Source organism: Vanacampus margaritifer, chromosome 19 (assembly GCF_051991255.1).
Source record: "Vanacampus margaritifer isolate UIUO_Vmar chromosome 19, RoL_Vmar_1.0, whole genome shotgun sequence".
Classification (NCBI taxonomy): domain Eukaryota; kingdom Metazoa; phylum Chordata; class Actinopteri; order Syngnathiformes; family Syngnathidae; genus Vanacampus; species Vanacampus margaritifer.
Genome location: NC_135450.1, coordinates 1,364,384 through 1,386,655, shown reverse-complemented (window position 1 = coordinate 1,386,655; position 22,272 = coordinate 1,364,384).

Below are 22,272 nucleotides of genomic sequence, written 5' to 3'. Positions count from 1 at the left end.
AAAGATTGACCTCTAAATAGGGAACAGTGACTCATTTCATTGTGGTGAAATGATGTCGTCGTCTTTCCCCAGGCAGGTATTGTGAATGTGAGCTTCCCCTTGCCGTCACTGAACTAATTGGAGAAAGGAAGACAGAGTAGCCTGCGATTGGCTGGCAACCAGTTCAGAGTGTACCCCGCCTACTCCCCGAAGCCAGCTGGGATAGGCTCCAGCACCCCCCGCGACAGCGGTTAAGAAAATGGATGGATGGATGGAAGACAGAGTAGCGTCGCCAGCTTTGTCCAACATTCTTTTGTTGTAACAAGTGACACGTTGCCCAAGTCGGAAATTGAGGACGTTCGTATTTGCCATATGTATGTATATGTCTATCCCATACCCTTCACCTAAACCAACGACTTCAGAATCCCGCTAGAGTCGTGAAGTTGTCAGGAGACCCAAGGATGGATCAAAGAAAAGAGAAAAAAGTGAAATCCAGCACCGACCAGACACCACCTACTACCCACAGGGTTACAAACTAGAATCTTTCACCAACCCCAGAAACATCTAAATTCTAACAAATTCTAACCATTTCGAGATGGGTAAATACATTTTATCTGTGTAGGAAAGTAACTTATATATTTTTAACTTGCAGATAATGTAAAATGTTTCTATTTTTATTTTGTATTTTTGTAGCAAGTTTGTATATAAAATAAAAATATTATCTGAGAAAAGATGGTGGAGATGCGTAATTCCTTTCTGTTCCCACAGACCTAAATAAAACGATTGATTGTTAAGTTGAAAGTCGGGGTTATGCCATATCACCAGGCGTGGGGGAAATCATTGGGTTTTTAAAACAATTGTGTCGCTTAATTGATGTTGTAATAAAGTTTAAATCTGAAAGTCTGAGGGTGTTGCAATCCTTCTGTTCTAGTTCCAGCTCCACCTCCTTTGGATTTGCTTTTCTGAAGAGTAGATAGACTAATCTTTGCTCTTTTTTTTTTTATTCCAGTAGAATTCCAGCGACTGGAACCAGTTAGACGTTTGAATGGAATCATTGAGGAAAAAATAATTTATTTTGGGTAAAACTTTCATTTTAATGGTGGTTATTTGTCCTTTTAGAGAAATAGGAAGATTATTCCAGCGCTCCAGGTCACTGTGAATGCTATCCAACAGTGGAGTGAAGTTTAAATGAATTAAATCAGTTAATTTAAGTGAGATTTTTTTATGCCTACGTATTTTAAATTACCTATAGGAAAAAAGTAGTGTGGGTCCTGGCTTGCAGGGTTCCATGAATTTTCAGTAGGGGCGAATTTAAGAAATTTGGGGCTCCAGGCGTAGGTTGGCATGGGGCCCTTTCGAATGAAAAACAGATACATATATATTAAATAGGGATGTTCAATACTGCTTTTTTTTTTCTGACCGATACTCAACTGTTGAGTAATCACAGATACTGATACCAGATACCAATACCACTACATTAAAAAAAAATCCCTCCTAGAAAAAGACAGATCATTTTAAAGGCAGAACTATAAATCCTAATATAGTACTTTTCCTTAAAATTGCATGAAATAATTTTGGAACTCTGTCTCATTCTGAAACAAACACGCACAACACAATATAAGGCTTTTTATTCAGTGGTATTGTTGTCGGGGTGGTTTAAAGGTGTAATCAACTTGTAGGGTGAAGGAGACTGGTGCATGGTCACTAATACTAGGATGTATTTTTGTACCAATTTTATCAGCAATGGAATTATTTGTAAGGAAAAAATCAATTCTTGAAAATGACCGTCGCACCAGGGAAAAGAAGGTAAATTTCTTCTTAGTCTGGTTTTTAAGTCTCCAGCTGTCGATGAGGCCAACATTTTCCATGTATTTCCCTATTACTTTGGTGAAATGTAATCTCCTTGTACGTGTCATATTATTAGAATGATCTATTAATGGATTTAAAACTGTGTTAAAGTCTCCTCCAATGATAATAGTAGAGTTCGCTGCTAAATCAAACAGCTGAGCGAAAAAATCATGGAAAAAGACCGGATCATCATTATTAGAGGCATATAAATTACCAAATGTATATACTTTATTAAATATAGTCACCTGAAAAATAATGTATTGGCCCTCTGGGTCTGTTACTGTATTATGTAAAGTACAGAATAAATTCTTATGTATGAGTATACAGACTCCTCTTTGTCTACTGTTATAAGAGGCATAGTACACTTGACTGATGATTTTTGTAGGTGTGACAAATATCTGCTTTTCATTTTAAGAGATGGTCTAAAATTTTAGTTCTTTTTGCCTGTGAGAGAGCGCCACACACATTCCAGGAAACCAGAACAAATTTATGCATAGACAACATAAACTCAGTCCTGTGTGTATATCTGTATAGGCTACTTCTTAATATTGGCATGTTATAGGATGGAATCAGAGTGGTTAGGTGGTTTATGTGATTTGTGTGAATGAAGAGGTAATGTGATTCTGTCTCATTATGGGAAACAGTACCTTTCGCCGCTCATTAATCTCTCTCGGGAATTGGTCATTTATCCCGAAAGAGGTCCCTTTGAGCTCCCGTCCTTTACTTTTAACAAATTCTTTCTTTTTAAAATGCTCAAAGTTAGCGATAATATGACGGGGCTTGTTGCCCCTACGAGCTACGAGCCGATGTGCACGGTGAAAAGAGATATAACTTACTGTCTCCTGAGGAATTTTTAACGATGTCATCATAAAATTGTTTTATCTCGGCCTCTGCACAAAAGATTGGTTAAAAAGGAAAAAGTACTGTTTTAAAATGGCCTGCAATGACTCCTGATCTCAATCCGATTGAAAATCTTTGATAAGAACTGAAATAAGAAACCTGCAAACATTCAAAAGCTTGAACAATCTGCAAAGGAAGAGTGGGGAGAGATACCAGCGGAGAAGTGCAAGAAGCTAAGGGATGGCTACAAGAAACGTTTCGAAGCTGGAAGGGTGTGCAACCAAATATCAAAGAGGGGTGCCATTATTGCTGCGCATGCAGTGTTTTCTATTTCTTATTTGGAATTACATTATGTAAGTTGAAAAACAATTTCCTTTGGAATTACTTTGGACATCCAATTAAAAGGTCCTGATGGTATGAAAAATTTGGTACATTTCCATTTATTTCTGAAGATATTATAGAGATCATGCAAAAAATGAAGGGGTGCCAATAGTGAGCAAGACTGTATAAAATGCCACTTTCAGTCCAGATACAATACAATACAATACACCACGGTAATGTCTAGAGTTGACACTTGACTGAGTTTAGTCTCCCAACAATGTAGTCATGCAATCCCATTTGGTAAAACATAAATGAATGGGTGTAAGGTAAAAAATATATATATATTGCTGCCTGTTGTAAAAGGAGAGATTGACTGTGTGCTTTAGAATGGATCTATTGCAAGGTTGCTATGGAAACTAGATGACATAAATAGGCTAACTATGGCACAGAGAGATGAAGTAATTCTCCAAGTGGACAGAATTTAGGTCATCATATCTTGTCTATTAGTCTATAAATTGTGTTCTAGCCCCATTAATCATGAGATTACATCAACACCTGGTTGGTTTTCAGGCAGTTACTTTGCAAGGAAATATAAAATAATTTAAACCCTCAGATTCTGGCAACCTGTCTACTGTTTACAGATCACTGTAGTATATGTATTGTGTAACACTCACTGTATTGAGGAGGGGAAAAAACATTACTCAATTTAGTTATTTAGTCAATACAAAGGAGGAGGGGCGTCTACTGTTTTCTTCACAATTACAATGTTTTATTTAATTAATTATTTAATTCTGTTTGTGTTTTTATGGATGTGGCATATTATTGTAGCCTATTTGGTTTGGCTGATATTGTCAATCCATTACGAAGTCAACTTTGTCATGGATTGACAAAGTCATCAAAAAGCATGATTTTCTTGAGTCATTTAAGAGAAGGCAACACTTTGAGTAGTTTTTAGGACATCTGGCTCACAGCCAGAAGATACTTGTTCGATTCTGCGTGTCAACATTTCTGTGTGGACTTTACATGTTCTTCCCATACTTGTATAGGTTTTCTCAGGGGACAATCCTGGGATGTGTCATATTGGTTTAAAGGGATTACATCACAGAATTGTAAGCCCTTCCACAGTTTACTATAAGCATATAATGATTAAATCTTACCTTTGACACCATTGCAATGTAGTTTTTTAAATGAAATATTAGATATTTTGCTGGCTATTTTTCTAAAGCGGGAGTAAAACGCCCGGTTCAGTAAAACCCCATCTCTACCCTTGTGGTTCTCTCATCCGAGCCGGCTGCTGCGTGCACCGCCCACAAAACTCAGGAGCATTCGAGCACTCCTCTGAATGGCCAAGCCAGCCCGTGCAGTTAAACCGTGTCTTCTTTAAATGTGGAAATTGGATGGATGTTATGTTCAATTCTTCAATAAATGTTTGAAACAAAATGGCTCCTTGCTGCAAGAAATTGTAGTGGAGGAGGGGGGGAGACGAGGGGGGAGAAAAAAAAGAAAGAAAAAAAACCTGAGCGCGACGCGAACCGGGTACCTGCTGCTTACAGGGCGAGTTCAAACCTAAGTAGACCTGGATGCAGAGTGCAATTTGAGGCATGCCGCCATGGCAGGTGGACTTAATGACTCCGCCCACAGATTTTACAAAATGGTGTAAACAATTTTTTAGAACAAAATGTGCAGATTTAACATGGGCAGTATTTTATTTTAAAATGGCGTGGTCAGAACCATCAAAAAGCCCAAAACGGCTCACAATACCGCCTAGAGGTTACATCTTAGGACGTAAAGTTATTTTTTTAAAGCACATTATTGAGTATCGAAAATTATAAAGACTCAACTCTCAGTCAGCCGGAGCGAAGCTAACTAATTGGTTTCATGGAAGAGGTCAAAGTGCAGTACTACATGCCCCCAGCAGATAGCGAACCTGGATGGTTGAGGTTAGTATTTGGGTTTTGGTAATTTCTTAATTTTCATTGTTCAATAAAGTGTTCAAGTGTCAGTGTGAAATTAATCACATTTATTTATAACTAGTATCGCAACCTATACTCAGAAACTAACAAGCCTAACCCTGAGCATATTGAGGCATTCCTCAGTAGCTTAAATATACTTCAGTTATCTACTGAATATAAAGATATGTTAGATGCGCCACTCACTACAAATGAGCTGTAAAGTGCTCTTGTTAGTATACCTAATGGCAGAGCACCTGACCCAGATGGTTATCCGGCTATATGTTTTAAGCACTTTTGGTTAATGCTTGCTCCATTATTCTTAAGAGTAGTGACAGAAATTAAAACTAATGGTTACATACGTCCACACATGAACACAGCAGCTACCTATTACAGGAAATAAATGGAACCCTGCAAGCCAGTATCCACACTACTCATTTTCTATAGGTAATTTAAAATACTTAGGCATAAAAATCTCACCTAAATTAACTGATTGAGCGCTGGAATAATCTTCCCATTTCTCTAATAGGACAAATAGCCACTATTAAAATGAAAGTTTTACCCAAAATAAATACTTTCTTCCTCAATGATTCCATTCAAACCTACGTCTAACTGGTTCCAGTCGTTGGACTCAGCCATTACAAAATTCTACTGGAATATGAAAAAAAGCAAAAAATTGTCTATCTACTCTTCAGAAAAGCAAATCCAAAGGAGGTCTAGAGGCACCAAATTTTATGCACTACTATATAGCTAACCAGCTACAATATATCATTCTATGGGCACAACCCAACAGAGATACTAACTGTTGGCTGGAACTAGAACAGAGGGATTGTAATAACCTCAGACTTTTAGGTTTACTCTTTATTATAACATTGATTAAGCGACACAAATGTTTTAAAAACCCAATGATTTCCGCCACCCTGACTGCCTGGTGGAAGGCACTAGAAATTACAAAAGCCCAATTGGAGCCCTGCGGGCTTTCTCCCATATAGCATAACCCCGACTTTAAACTTTTTTTTTGTTCATTCAGTAATTTTAATTTAACATCATCATTGCTCTCTTTTTTTTTTTTTTTTTTTTTTTTTTTTGAAGTGTATGAGTATGTGCATGTGCGTGTGTGTGTGCGTGCGTGTGAGTGTGTATTCATTAATTCACCTAAAACCTATTAAAAAATCCCATACCGTTCACCTAAACCGAACACTTTCAGCCAGAGTCGTGAGGCCATCAGGAGACCCGAGGAAGGACCAAAGAAAGGAAAGGGAAATCCAGCACCGACATGACACCACCCACCGGGCCACCAACTAGAGTCCTTCACCAATCTTAGAAACATCTAAATTCCAACAAATTAGGGAGACCTCAAGAGACCAAAGGAGAGACTGAGGAAAGGAAGGAAGGACAGACGAAGCAGAGTGAGATCCACAGACACCAGCCTCCATCGATTCAATGACCTGAGGAAGAAGCAGATTGTGTCTGAGTTTTGATAGATGCTGGTGTGGTGGATCTGGCATGCATGAAAATCTCCACCAAAGAGGGGAGCCGTCGACCCCTGCCAGGACAGAGCAAGCGCAACACCTCAGGGCCCCCCAGGCCACGGCAGCGTCAAGAGACAACCCCCGGGCCCGCAGGGGCCACCGGCCGGAGAGCAAACCCAGGAGCGGGAGCGTCCTCCCACCCCAACACGGCCCGCGCCCCCAACACGGCCCGCGCCCCCAACCCAACGCAGCAGGACGGGGCACTGCAGGCCCGCCAGGCACCCCACCGGTCCACAGCCCCCGCTCCCCCCATGACCCCCCCCCCCCCTCCTCTTGATTCTTGGATATTTAAGTTTGTGAAAACATATTTAAAATGACAAAACACAAATTTACTACTTATCCATTATAAAATTATTCATAGAACATATATTACTCAACATATGATGGAAGAAAATGGGACTCTCAGACTCCGACATTTGTCTCCCAGTGTTCACAAAACACTGCAGACACTTATTTTCATGCTTTATGGTTATGCACTCCGGTTATGTATTTCTGGACTAAAGTCTTAGAAAAACTTTCCCCTATCTTGGACTGTAGGATACCTTTATCTCCAAACTTGTGTTTGCTCGGTGACCTAACAACAACTGACTTACCACGTAAACCATTTCAATCTACACTCGTGGCCCTTACTATCGCAAAAAAACTATTCTTGTTAACTAGAAGAATAAACAAACTCTGAATATCGACCAATGGTCTAACCTCCTCATAAATCACATTTTAATGGAAAAGATATCTGCCTCGAATAAAAACGAAATATCAAAATTTATACAAACATGGTCTACGTATATAGAATCTTTTAATCTAAATCTAGTTACTTAATTCTGCCTGTTAGCGAGAGCCACCACATCGCGATAACTTATATTGCTGTTTCTGTATTTGTCAATTTGTAACTAATGGTTGTGTTTTTATAGTCAAGAACCCAGTTGCTGTCAGCAGGATTGAGTAGATCATATCAAATGACACCTTACAGTCACCATCTCCTCAAGATTCACTTCCATTGGGCACTAAGGGTTAATATTCGGAATCACTGCATGCCAGTGGGTTCTTTATAGGTGCGTTGGCGGCTGTGAAGTTGCTTAAAACAGTAGTCTTAACATTATGTGTATTTTAAAGAATATCCTGTATATATTTTTATGTTTTTATATTATCAACTGTCGTTTAGAGGCGGCGCCTAAGGCGCGGCTCAACTTTCTCAAACTGTTTTGTGTTTTTCCATGACGTATGAAAACAGAAACTTAACCATGTTTATATGAAACGAAACTGAAACTTAACTGTAATAAAAGCGACGAGGTGGCCGGGGGAGGAGAGGGAGTCGGACGGAGCCGAGCGTGAGTTAAGGTCTCGCGTCTCCCCTTCTCTCCCAGCCGCGGTTGCATTAAGACAAAGCAACAGCTTCTGCCTCCTTTTTCCTTTGTGCACGGTTGGTAACTAAGGGGATCTGTAATATCAGACCCAACATTTAACTGGTGCCGAAACCTGGGACCTGCATCTGGACGGACGACCGCCGCCGAACCGAGGACACCGAGAATCTGTCGACAGCGTCTCCCCTTGCGGGACGGGTCTCCCCGCTCCGGCCCCGGCCGTTCGCCCGGACACCGGGTCCTGCGAACCAGACCGGCACCGAGGACTAACAGGTATTATGCTGTTTAATTATCACGATTTACACAAAAGTTTGAAAAAGGAACACTAAATATACTGTAGAAGTAACATAAAATAGAAAAGTGGGGAGTAAAAGCAAAGCGCTTGGGCGTTGGCCCGTGAAGAAGAAAAACCCATGGTATATATGATCCGGGCATCAAAGGGATCACGGTTTTATTAGATGAGATCCAAAATACTTTTATTGACTAGTTTTTAACTTGTTAAATAAAAGTGTAGTTTTCGGGTGCCCAGGTAGAGGAAATTAAACGTTGCCGTAAATACGTAATAATTTACACCTCCCCACTCATTGTTTACCAAAATATCTGTGTTCAATATAACTAAGATTTATCAGGTCAGAACAGAACTGACTGCGATTAAAAATAATCGCCTAAAATACAAAATATGGTTTTAAATTAGAAAATGGTGCACCACAGAAAAGACTGAGTGTGTGTGTTTGTGTGTGTGTGTGTGTGTGTGTGTGTGTGTGTGTGTACTGTATGTGTGTTTGTGATAAGGAAAAGGGAGTAACTGCTGCCCGCTCAGGAGTAGAAACAATGGGCCAGTCATTGAGAAAAGAAATAGAACAACACCAGGATGTTAAGTTTATTGCAAGCTTTGACGCTAATGCGTGCAAGTATCTGGAATCCTGGGTGACCAAGTATGATTTTAACCCGTCTTTGAGAGATGTCAGGAACAAAGAGGAAGTTAAGAAAAGTTTAGTGGAGAAAAGAGCAAAGAAGATTAAAAAGGGAAAGAATGTAGAAAAATTGGAAGCACAACTACGTGCTGTTGAAGTGTGGATAAAACAGTGTAAAATGAGGGCAGAAAGCATTTTGGAAAGTGAGAAAAGAAAAAAGGAAAAGACAGAAAGAAAAATGTACCAGATGAAGATAAGACCAACGGAAGAAAGCAGACACCACGACCTGGCGAATGGTCCACGACTTAAGAGCCGTAAATCAGGCAGTAAAACAGAGAGCCCCCTGCGTCCCCGACCCCCACACTCTACTCAATGCACTGAAGCCACAACAGAAATGGTTCACAGTAATTGATCTAAGCAACGCCTTCTTTCTATCCCATTGCACGAGTCTGCCCATCATTGGTTTGGTTTCACCTTTAATCAAAAGAAGTACACCTATACGAGACTACCCCAAGGCTATGCAGAGAGCCCCACCATTTTCTCTCAAGAAATCAACAACTGTCTGAGCCTCCATGAACACAGTGAAACCACTCAAATCTTGATTTACGTAGATGACATTCTCATCGCCAGTCCAACCAAAGAAGAAAATCAAGAAGAAGCAGTGAAACTGTGTCAACACCTGGCAAAGACAGGAAACAAAGCCTCACTGACCAAACTACAGTGGACTCAGACCGAAGTAGTTTTCTTAGGTCACATCATATCGGCAGAAGGAAGAAAACTAACCTCTGATCGGAAACAAGCTATCCTTGATGCCCCCAAACCAAAGACCAAAAGACAGATGATGGCCTTCCTAGGCCTAGTGAACTTTTGCCGTCTATGGGTTCTGGACTTCGCCGAAATAACGCAACCACTGGTGGATTTAATTTACCAAGAAGACATCGCCCTGGCCGATCCCATCACATGGACGAAAGAAGCTAATGAGAAGTTCAATCAGATAAAACAGACCATCACAAGCACAGGCCCCTTGGGCCTACCCGACTACAAGAAACTGTTTACCCAAACAGTGGACTGCAAAGACGGATTCATGACATCCGTCCTACTCCAACAACATGGTACACAAATGCGACCAGTGGCCTACTACTCAAAGAAACTTGATGCTGTCGCCAGAGCCCTGCCCCAGTGTGTCCAAGCAGTGTGTGCCGCAGCAATGGCTGTCCAAGCATCCGCCGAATTGGTGTTGTTCCATCCCACCACTCTACTAGTAACACACTCAGTAGATGTTCTTTTGACTCAAACAAAGATGTCATTTCTCTCACCAGAAAGACATCTTGGCCTAACAGCTGTACTGTTGTCCCAACCCCATCTTACCATCAAGAGATGCAGCACTCTCAATCCTGCAAGTCTCCTCCCAGTGGAGACAGATGGGACACCACACAGTTGCACAGAAGCCACCGAGGAAATCTGCAAACCAAGAAGAGATTTGTTAGACACACCCTTACAAGAAGGAGAAGCAGTGTTTGTAGATGGTTCCTCAAGCAAAGATGAACTAGGCAACACCAACACAGGCTATGCAGTGGTCACACAACAAAAGACACTGAAGAGCGGACGATTAATAGGAAATCTGTCAGCACAAGCAGCAGAACTCATCGCGCTAACAGAAGCATGTAAATTATTCAAAGACAAAGCAGTAACAATTTGGACCGACAGCCAATATGCCCACTCGACATTGCACATCTTTGCCGCCATGTGGGCTCGACGAGGAATGAAAACATCAACAGGAAAACCTGTTCAACACGCCAAATTACTCACTGACCTTTTGGCCGCTGTACTGCTACCCTCCAAAATAGCGGTATGCAAATGCAAAGCTCACACCTCAGCAAAAGACGCCGTTTCTGTAGGAAATGCAAAAGCAGATTTGGCAGCCAAGCAAGCAGGCCAAGACAAAACAAAGATCGTCATGCTCGCCAACCACAAAGAAACACAACAACACAACAACATTCCAAAACAAGTACTAATTGACATGCAAAACAACGCTCCAGACAAAGAAAAAACACTATGGAAAATGATGAACATTGAACTCACCCCAGAAGGCCTCTACCACAAAGAAGACCGACCAGTCATCCCCCGCAGTCTGTTCCACGCAGTAGCCACATTGAGTCATGGGAAGTCCCATGTCTCAACAGGAGGGATGATATCTATGGTAGAACAGACAATGACAATACCACAGGGCTTACAAACCTATTTTAAAACTTTTTGTCGGTCATGTATGGTGTGTTGTCGTCACAATGCTCAGGGAAACTTAAGACCACAGAGAGGGAAATGCCCAGTGGGCTCCTACCCATTTGAAGTTTTACACATGGACTTTATTGAACTACACAGAAGTGGTCAGCACAAGTACTGTTTAGTGTTAGTAGACTCACTAACTAAATGGGTTGAACTTGTTCCTTCAAAACATCCAAACGCCCTCACAGTAGCTAAAGCTATTTGTAAACACATACCAGAACATGGCATTCCACGAGTCTTGTGGAGTGATAACGGTAGCCATTTTGTAAATACCATCGTTGACAATATGGCCATCCACTTAGGGATCACCCTAAAAAATCATTGTGCATATCATCCACAGAGCGCAGGCTTAGTTGAACGGACCAACGGTACTATTAAACTAAGACTCAAAAAGACCATGGAAGAAACCAAAAAACCATGGCCTGAGTGTTTATCTCTAGTAAAAACTTACATGAGAATAACGCCAAACCCACAAGGGATCACGCCCTTTGAGGCAGTAACAGGCAGACCCTTTGTGCTCCCCTTATGGGAAAATCAGCCATGGTCAGACAAAACAGGAGAGGCAGATCCACTGACTAAATGGTTATGTGACTTGTTTAAAGAACGGACTGTGTCAAGAGCAAATGATCTGCCCTCTACCTCTCTTCCCCCTGCACAGGAAACGGTGACCCCGGGTGACCTGGTGTTGGTGAAGGTGATAAAAAGGAAAACATGGTCGAGCCCACGCTGGGACGGCCCATTCGTTGTTCTCCTGACCACACCCACCGCTCTCAAAATCGCTGAGAGAGAGACGTGGATCCACCAGAGTCACTGCAAAAAGGTCACCGAACTCAGATAAGGGATTACCCCCTGATTCTTGTCAAAAAGAAGAAGAACAAAGGAGAAGATGACCCTTTTTCAGACATTGTTTGGACTTTGATCATTATAATGTTTATCTTATTATGTGTTATTTGTTCCTGCTGTATTGTCCCAATGTCTAAGAGGTTAGTCGCCCGTATGTTCGTGGCCCAGATGTATCAATATAACTTACTACGCGTAGAGGATTATGTTGACACTGTGGAGACCGACACAAAAGTGTGACCCTCATCTTATTGTGTTTTCCTAACTTCAAATCCAGTTCCATTCTCAGACCAAGAGATATGATACCAATATGAAACGAAACTGAAACTTAACTGTAATAAAAGCGACGAGGTGGCCGGGGGAGGAGAGGGAGTCGGACGGAGCCGAGCGTGAGTTAAGGTCTCGCGTCTCCTCTTCTCTCCCAGCCGCGGTTGCATTAAGACAAAGCAACAGCTTCTGCCTCCTCTTTCCTTTGTGCACGGTCGGTAACTAAGGGGATCTGTAATATCAGACCCAACAGCGGCTCTGCCCCTCTGTTGGCTGCTGGGTGGCGGCTGCGTCTTGCCCGTTCCCTGGGTCTCTTGGGGGGTGCTGCATTGTGGTGCTCTCCCTGGTGTCCGGGGTGGCGGTGCCCCGGCGCGGTTCGTTGCTTTGTGCCCGGCGACGGGGTTTGGGGCGGGTGGGCCTCCGGGGTGCCCCGTGGCCCCCCTCCCGCTTCCTCCTCCTTGCCGCCTGTCCCTCCTCGCCTCTCCCCGCCCGTCCTCCACACCTCCCGGTCCCTTCTCCCTCGTCAACCTTCCTCCTTCTCCCCCCTCTCTCTGCTGCCCTGCCGCAACCCCCTTGCCCTTCTTGTCATCTCCTCCCCCCGTCCCGTCCCTCTCCCCTGTCCGCCTTCCATCTCTGGCCCGGGTCCCAGGGGCCGGGTGGGCAGGTGTGGGTGTTGTGCCTGCCCCGCTCCAGTGAGCCTCTGGCTTCTCGGGCTGGCCCCAGTATCCGTGGGGCAAGCCCTATCGTCCCGCCGTGCTGTCTCCATATGCCCGCTGGGGTCGCGATGGGGGGTTGGGTGGGATGGGGGTTGTGTGTGGTGGTGCGGTGGGCGGGTTGGGAGAGGCCCCGCTGGTCGCTCCTCTTAACTCACTGCACTAGTTTTGCACAATACACTTTGTTAATAGACACATAGGGCACATAACACACACTTCGCCTTACAACTCCCCTCCAATTTTAATGCATCCCACAACTGGGAGGGGCGGGTGTGTCGGGGTGGGGAGCCATCGGTTGGGGCAGACCGCAGTATTAAGCAGTAGGGGTGTGAATTGCCTAGTACTTGGCGATCCGATTCGTATCACGATTCATAGGTCACGATTTGATTCGATGGCGATTAATCCTGATGCGAATCTATAAATTGATTATTGCGATTTATTTATTTTTTTACAAAATTTTAGAAAATACTAATCAGTAAACTTGTACATGTACACTGTAAGATTTGCAGCCCCAGTTGTACGTTTAAAGCGGTACAAGACTTATAACTCATTTTCCAGTATTGGATTAGGCATTGTCTACAGAGAGTAAAAGTGCAAAAATCTCTGATATCTTATTCCCTGAATTTTCTTTTAAACCGATAAATTATCAAAATAAGAACATACCATGGTGAACGCCATTATCCTGGTCATGTGATCGTGATGACGTAACCCGTGCGTAAACAAAAGCCGCCTTCGTTCATTTCAATGGAAGTTTGCTGACGTAATGGGTAAGAAAAAGGCTGTCTTTTATCCCAATTACTGCGCCAATTCTGATCAGAGTAAAATCCTCAGCACGTCAGGTTTCATGTCATTCCGTGTGGGGGTAGGGCTGTGACCTCTCCTAATGTGGGCAAAAGCGTTCTTAGCACATGTAGCTTGGCCTGGCAGAGTTAAAGTCACCGGGATGTTTACAGTCCAGATTAGGGACCATCCACAAATTACATTTCCAGAGGGAACAATGTCAACGGTGACTTGACTAGTAATTTGAGCCTCTGTAACATGCATCTTGTAAACGGTCCCCAACTTCAACTTGCTATGAGCCGGCCGGCCGGCTGAATCAGTCTGCCACGTTCATCCAGCTTTCGGTTGGCTACAAATCTTTGGCGAGTCTTCTGTGGCTGTACTGCTTTTGAAGAAGTTCTTCTTTGCTATTGGGCATAATTTCACCTTTGATGTCCGCCGTGGGACGCAATAATTCCTCGTGAGTGGCTTTGTTGTCATTAGCGGCCATGACATATATGCGTGTTTTACGCATGCGACACGTCACAGTGATCACATGACCAAAATGGCTGATACTGTACTATATATATTCATAAGAAGTGCTATCAAATCATGATCGTTCATTATAAATTGAAATTTTTTTCAGGCAAAAGTTGAAATTAACAATTTCACAGAATAGCTGGTTAGTTTTTCACAAGTGTTGCATTCCTTTAAGCAAGATCTACAAAAGGGATATGAGGGAGCACAAGACCTACAAAAAAGTCATGAACAGGAAGTGAGCTACGAATTTTTGAATGTCGATTTTTGCACATTTACAAATTATTTGTAACTTATTTGTGGCTTATTTGGGCCCATGTCTACTTTTCATGTAAACAGCCTAAAGAGTCTTCAGACTATAAGCCTGTTGGCCGCAATGTGAGGGAGAGTCTGACCGATAGGGATCTAAATTTATTCGCGGCCACCAATAAAGGTCTTGCAGTGACTGACACATTTACACCTAACATGAAGTACATTTGGTTCAGGTTAGTGTGCTAGGAGTGTGGAAATCATAGACTAATTGATTATCCACCGTATGGATGATATAGGTAATAAATTAAATTAATATTTTTGTAATGTTGGACCACATATAGTAGAAGAAATCCAAGCTCCAATAATATTGTAGCGTGGCTGGGAGCTTGGAGGCACTCCCAGCATGCTTTGTGGCACTGGGGTGTTTTAAATGTATGTTCTGTGTTCATTATTCTATTAGTGTCCAGTTGTTGTGTTGGTTATTGGGAGTGTTTTTCTAGTTTGTTGTCACTATTGGGAGTGTTTTTCTAGTTTGTTGTCACATATGTGATTTAATTTTGCTGTGACACTGTGGTTGTACATGAGATGGGAAAAAAAGACTTGCCTGCATTCTGTGCATTGAAGGCGGACAAGCGAGATCTTCTGCTTGCAATAATAAAAGTGCTCACTGTTCCTCACGGTCTCGTGAGCGCCACAATACCAAATTAAAATCCAATATACAGTACATATGTTATGTTCAGGAGTTGAATCCCAAAAACGCAGACACAAATAGTAGTTTTGACATTTATTTATAAAACAAAGCTTCAACTGAAGGTGACGCAATCATCTAGGTTAACAGTGACATGACAAAGAGAACAAAGCCTCTTGCATCAGTCAGGGCCAAACAAATGCCCAGTAAGTCATTAACTAAGCGGTTTGCGCGAAACGTACTCACGACTAGACGAGGCAGCAAAAACTAGACCAAAAAGGACGAGAAGGTATCGTGGATCAAGAGACGTGGAGCTAGGTGGCTAACCATCATTCATTGGGCTGTGGAGGTAAGCAGATGAATCGTCCGACAAACAGAATGTGTCTTCTGCTGTTCCTTTATAGGTTGCGGATGACTCTCATAGGCTGCTGCTTACATCAGGCAGTTGCAACACAAAGGACAGAGTCTGAGAGCACAAATATGACAACATAAATCCATTTACAATGTTTCTTAACTCTTTCACTGCCATTGACGTTTATAGATGTCAAGTAAAAACCTACGGAGCACTGCCAATGACGTCTAAAGACGTCATCCAATTTTTTTATTTTTTTTTTTGAAACGGGTGCGGGCAAGGCTTCCGGAGCTGTGGAGAAAGTTTCCAGCCGGTCTGTTGTGCCTAATGACTATTTTTGGCCCCTAGAGGGCAGCGAGGACTCTCTTTTGACAAGATCGGGTGGGCGTCAGTAGAGGCGGAGCTAGAGCGTCGAGCAGGAGATGAGAATGGAAGACAAAGGAAAAATGGCGGCCGGTCGCGAGGAGCTCACGCCCGAGCCGTTTTTTTCAAAGACCAAAAGCATCGCTGAAAGAGCACATTGTTGACGACGATGATCATCATCGATGATGAAGATGAGGGTGGTGACTCCGTGGTTGGGAGGCATTGACGCGGCAGTAGAAGACGTTAGATGGAGCTAGATGGAGGAGGGAACGGGCAATGGCGAGCGTTTGCAAGCAGCTCTACACTTACAAGACGAAAGGCATCGACCAACGCTAAAATAGTACATTGATGACGACGATGATCATCCTCGATGATGATGAAGGTGAATCCGAGCTTGACGGCGAAATTGGAACCGCTGACGCGGCGGCATGACGGTGTCGTAACGCGGAGCACAGCCGAGCACGCACAGGCGGACGTTCGATCGGACGACGGAGAGTACCCCGAGTCCAATGCATATTCATCGGAGGAAGTGTGTACAGTCTGCTACTTGCTTTTTATTCCCCGGAAAAAAAGGCCGTCAAGAAAGTGTAACGTTTGCACGCCAAACGGACCAATGCGAAAGTGAAAGTAAACTGTTGTGCGAGTCCTGGCGTCTCCTTGCACGCAGGAGAGTGTTACAAAAGGAAAAACTGTATTTGAAACATCCACATAATTGTAAGTAGTACCACAGTTGCACACATTTGTAAATAGTTTGCGAAATTGTTTTGTCAAATTGTTACACTGTTGAATGGAAATAAACGTATTTTGCAATCGAAAAACACTTTTTCATTGTTGGTGAAAGCGTTTTACAGAAGTAAAGCACTATTTAGGTGTTTGTGGCATCATTCATGGACAAAAAGAAGTGTACAATTCACTAGAGTACATCAAATAACATCGTTTCACAAAAAGCTCTTTTTCTCCGATTTTTGTTTCAAAACAGAGAATTTCGGTGAAAGTAACCATTTTCTATTGTTGATTACTGAAGAACGGAATAAGGTAGAAACAAACTTTTTTTTTTTGATGAAAGCTGAGAGTCCAATCTTTCATTTGGTAGTATGTGTGTTTCCATAGTCCAAACACAACATTTTCTGTGGACCTTGAAAGATCACTCAAAATGCTTAAATCGGCTGGCAGTGGGGACAACCCGTTTCTGAAAACGTCTGACAGTGAAAGAGTTAAGTCTGTTGAAGAAAAAGTGATAATGTTAATACCAGAGGTGTGAACTCGAGTCATGTGACTTGGACTCGAGTCAGACTCGAGTCATGAATTTGACGACTTTAGACTCGACTTGACAAAATGTTAAAGACTTGCAACTCGACTTGGACTTTACCAACAATGACTTGTGACTTCACTCGGACTTGACCCCTTTGACTTGAAAATACTTGCTTCTTCCACCAAAACAAACAAAAAAAGTAAGTTAACGAGTAAGTTCCTTTCAGTGTGAGTGCGCGTGTGTGTACGTGTGCGAACTGGGCTGACACAGTGCTGTCATTTAGTAATGTCTAGAAAATCGCAAAGGCGCAAACATATGCCGCCTTGCACTAAGGAAAACTTCAAAATAAAGCTGACCAAATAATACATTGACACCAATGCAACAGCCTTGGCGGATTTTACTTTGAAGTCTGCCTGCATGATGGCGTGAACGCCAGCTTGACTACTTCCCTTCATGGCATTATCAACGTTTTTGATTGAAATTACACATTTTCTACCACCATTATCATAATGCCACCCCGAAAGTATATTAAATAGCTAATTTAGGAAGCGAAGAAACCGCAAGTTAATTACGCCGTCAATGCACGATACGGTACAAGTCCCCGGTGTTCGTGGCTAGTAGCTAACTGTTAGCATTAGCATCGCGTGCCTGGCTACCAACCGTAGTTTGACAGCTGTTGCTTGGCTCGCTTGCTTTTCTTATTGTGGACCTATGATACTTTGTAATCCACTCTCCCTGTTTAAACAAAGAGAATGTGCCTTTAAAATGCACTGAGATGCATTTTTCATTATTAAAAAATAAATAAATATAACTGCCTTAATTTATAATTATTTTATAAAACATTAGCTTTAACAAAAAACAAAAAAACATTTAAAATGTCCAATGTGGCCATTTGGATTTTAGGAACACAACTTAAAGTGCATTACAAGTGCAATATAATGTAATACAGGATACCTTCACCTTGTAATTTTATACATGGACCATGTATAAAATAATTATGTATCTTGCCTTATATTGCACTTAAAATTGTGTTCCTAAATATATATATATATTTATAATGGCCATTATAAAATACAATAAGACAAAGTTCTATTTATCTGATTTCATTTTGTTATTATTTTTGAAAAAACAATCCGATCCGTGACTTTTGTGATCCGTTGCACCGCTAGTTGTTTGGGTACAAAAACTATGAGGTGGTCAACAAAAAATTAATTGCACTATGTCCAAGATTAGATCACTGACGAAAGAGGCAACAACTTCAAACTTCGTTCAACATCTGAAGTTGCACAAAGAACAGTAAGTAAGCTAATGTCAGTTGTTTATCGGCTATTGTTGCTAGCTGCGTAATTAATGAGACTGTAAACTCACTGGTAACACATTGCTAACACGGCAATCTGTTGCACCACTCTGGGTTCACTTCCTGAGTCCCAGACTCCTACTTTGCTGGTCACCTAAAATAATATAATCTACGATGTTGTTAAAATGACTCGAAACTCAACGTGTAGGACTTGTGAATCACTTGAGACTTGTCAATCTTGACTTGGGACTTCACTCCGGACTTGAGGGCAAAGACTTGAGACTTACTTGTGACTTACAAAACAATGACTTAATCCTACCTCTGGTTAATACTAGTACAATGCAGTGATGTTGATGAATGGTAATGCACTCACTCTGGAGTTGTATACAGAAATATGAACCAAAAATAGAAGCTTATCCTATATTTCAATTTTTACCTCAATTTAACCCCTTGCCCTTCTTGTCGTCTCCTTTTTAAGGGATTTTTAATAGGTTTTAGGTGAACTAATGAATACACACACACAAACGCACGCACAAAATAAAAATTCATTAAAAATGAATAAATAAAAGAGCAATGATGATGACATGTCAAATCGGCAAAATTACCGAATGAACAATACTGAGCTCTCCAGAAATTTAAAAAATAAAATAAAATAAAAATAAAAAATGAACAAGATGCCCTGTTGCTATGCCATGCACCGATACTGATGTTTTCTTTTTGGACGAAATAGTAATTTGATCGGTGCTTGAGGAGGTCATAATTCCTTCAATTGCCTATAGGGGCACCACGTTTTGTTTACTTTCAGTTTTGGAGAAACACAACGAATAAAATCCAAATCCTGATTTATTTATTCATAATCTGAAGTCGCCACATTCAATGTTCGTGGTTCTTTGTATTAATAAAAGAATTGCTAATCCACTCCGACACAAACACGATTGAGACTGAATAAAATTTTGAAAAACATGCATTTATTCACTATGGTTACACATACAGAATCAAAACACTGCCTACCTAACTATCATAAGGTGAAAAGAAAAGGAATTAAAATGAAGCTAATAAAAATAAGAAAGGAACAATCTAACGAGGTAGAAAGGAAAGGTTTGACTTTCCAAATCTGTGAGATAGTCACGGAGGGGAAGCTTGGGAACCCAAACGCGGAAAGACAAGGCGAGGAGGCAGAGGCCCAATCAAAAAAAGAATTTAATTTCTATGAAAAAAAAAGCGATCTTCCAAATTACAAGATACAACAAATCATAAAACAAAACATGGGAGGGAACAACAAGGAAAAAACGAGCAGCATGACCTGGGACAATGACAAGGAAAAACAATGAACCCACACAGACAGAGGGGAGACAGCAGACTAAACACACAAACACTAATGACACAACAAGACACACCTGGGCAAGACACAAGTGGCTGAGGGCACTGATTGGATAACACGAGGAAGGGCAGGATCACACTTAACAAGACAAGGAAGACGCACAAGTAAAACAGAATCTAAACATGACAGAACCCCTCCGTTGAGGGACGGCTCCCAGACGTCCCTATAACAAAAAGTTCAAAATGGGGCGGGCGGAGGGGAGCACGGAGGCAGGATCCTGGCACATCCATCAGGGACAGTCCGGGGGGCGTCCCGGACGCCAGACGAGGGGAGCCCGGCGGGGCCGGTCCGGCGGGCGCCCCGGACGCCACACTGGAATAGAACGGCAGTGGGACATACACCTCCAGTCCACCCTCATGGGCTTGACGCCGGCTTGGAAGAGGCGAAGAGACTTTGCACGAGAGCAGCCGAGGCCAGGAGGCCCGGGGAGGCAGCGGCGAGGCTGCCGTGGAGACGGCAGACCTGGCGCGGGGGCTTGAGGCTGCCGTGGAGGCGGCCGACGGGGCGCGGGGGCCTGGGGCTGCCGTGGAGGCGGCCGACGGGGCGCGGGGGCCTGGGGCTGCCGTGGAGGCGGCCGACGGGGCGCGGGGGCCTGGGAACAGCGGCAGACGTGGTTCGGGGGCCTGGGGCCAGCGGCAGACGTGGTTCGGGGACCTGGGGCCAGCGGCAGACGTGGTTCGGGGACCTGGGGCCAGCGGCAGACGTGGTTCGGGGACTGGGGCCAGCGGCAGACGTGGTTCGGGGACTGGGGCCAGCGGCAGACGTGGTTCGGGGACTGGGGCCAGCGGCAGACGTGGTTCGGGGACTGGGGACAGCGGCAGACGTGGTTCGGGGACTGGGGACAGCGGCAGACGTGGCTCGGGGACTTGGGACAGCGGCAGACGTGGCTCGGGGACTTGGGACAGCGGCAGACGTGGCTCGGGGACTTGGGACAGCGGCAGACGTCGTTCGGGGACTTGGGACAGCGGCAGACGTCGTTCGGGGACTGGGGCCAGCGGCAGACGTCGTTCGGGGACTGGGGCCAGCGGCAGACGTGGTTCGGGGACTGGGGCCAGCGGCAGACGTGGTTCGGGGACTGGGGCCAGCGGCATACGTGGTTCGGGGACTGGGGCCAGCGGCAGACGTGGCTCGGGGACTTGGGACAGCGGCAGACGTGGCTCGGGGACTTGGGACAGCGGCAGACGTGGCTCGGGGACTTGGGACAGCATGGCGGGGACCCAGGTGACGGGGGGTGACATGACCCGGTGTTAAAATAATCCGCAAAAGAAAACTGTGACGAAAACATGTAAGGGTCTAAGCTGGTGAAAAAATCCAAATCAGTGTCAGAATCGGAACTGGAATCAGTAAGTGCATTAACCAAAAAGGAGCCTTCATCATCATCATCTGTGAAGTCTGTGTCTATGAAACAATGGGGTGACAAAATGGTGTCGTAGGGCAGGGACTTAAGTGAACTAAGGAGATCGGGTGAATGGGGAACAGAGGACAAGGCGGAACCAGACCGAGAAAAAGAACTTACATGGAGGGAATGGGATTGGGTGGCAGGCTGCCGGTGCTTTCGAGCCGACCGACGGCGTGCCGGTCGGCAACGGGAGCTTCCCGCTGGGTCCGATCCTGGTGGGTTCATTCTGTCACGGAGGGGAAGCTTGGGAACCCAAACACGGGAAGACAAGGCGAGGAGGCAGAAGCCCAATCAAAAAAAGAATTTAATTTCTATGAAAAAAAAGCGATCTTCCAAATTACAAGATAAAACAAATCATAAAACAAAACATGGGAGGGAACAACAAGGAAAAAACGAGCAGCATGACCTGGGACAATGAACCCACGCAGACAGAGGGGAGACAGCAGACTAAATACACAAACACTAATGACACAACAAGACACACCTAGGCAAGACACAAGTGGCTGAGGGCACTGATTAGATAACACGAGGAAGGGCAGGATCACACTTAACAAGACAAGGAAGACACACAAGGAAAACAGAATCTAAACATGACAGCGATATTTGAAATGGAAGTTGCACCAGCGATATGTCAAATTGGCTATGAGGCGTGCAATTTACTGGAGTGAGTTGACTCGAGCTAGCGGAGGGAAGGTCGAAAAAAAAAAGTTGCTCCCAAAAGGCAAGAAAAAAATAAAAATATTCCACAGTTAGATGAGGTGAAACACAGCTCGGGGCTCCCGGCAGATGAGGGGTGGTGCAGCTCAGCTCCAGGTGGTTGGCGCTTTCAGGCGATGTCGGGAGGCTTTAGTTGTTGGAGTTGTACTTTCGGCGCATGATGAGGTCCGAGTCTCAGCTGCCTAATCCAGCTGCTGAGGCTGAGATCCGCTGCGCGCCTGCGTCCCGAGGGAGCGAAGCCGTTGAACCAATTTGTGCCGCGACAGGACGCTCGGAGAATGGAGCAGGTACGGGTTGACGCACGGGGCGTTGGAGTGCACGCTGCCAGCAGTGCCGGCCCAGGGCATAGACAAACTAGGCAGTCGCCTAGGGCGCCATCTAGTGGAGGGGGCATCAAATTGCAGGAGGGGGGAAAAAGATAAAAAATA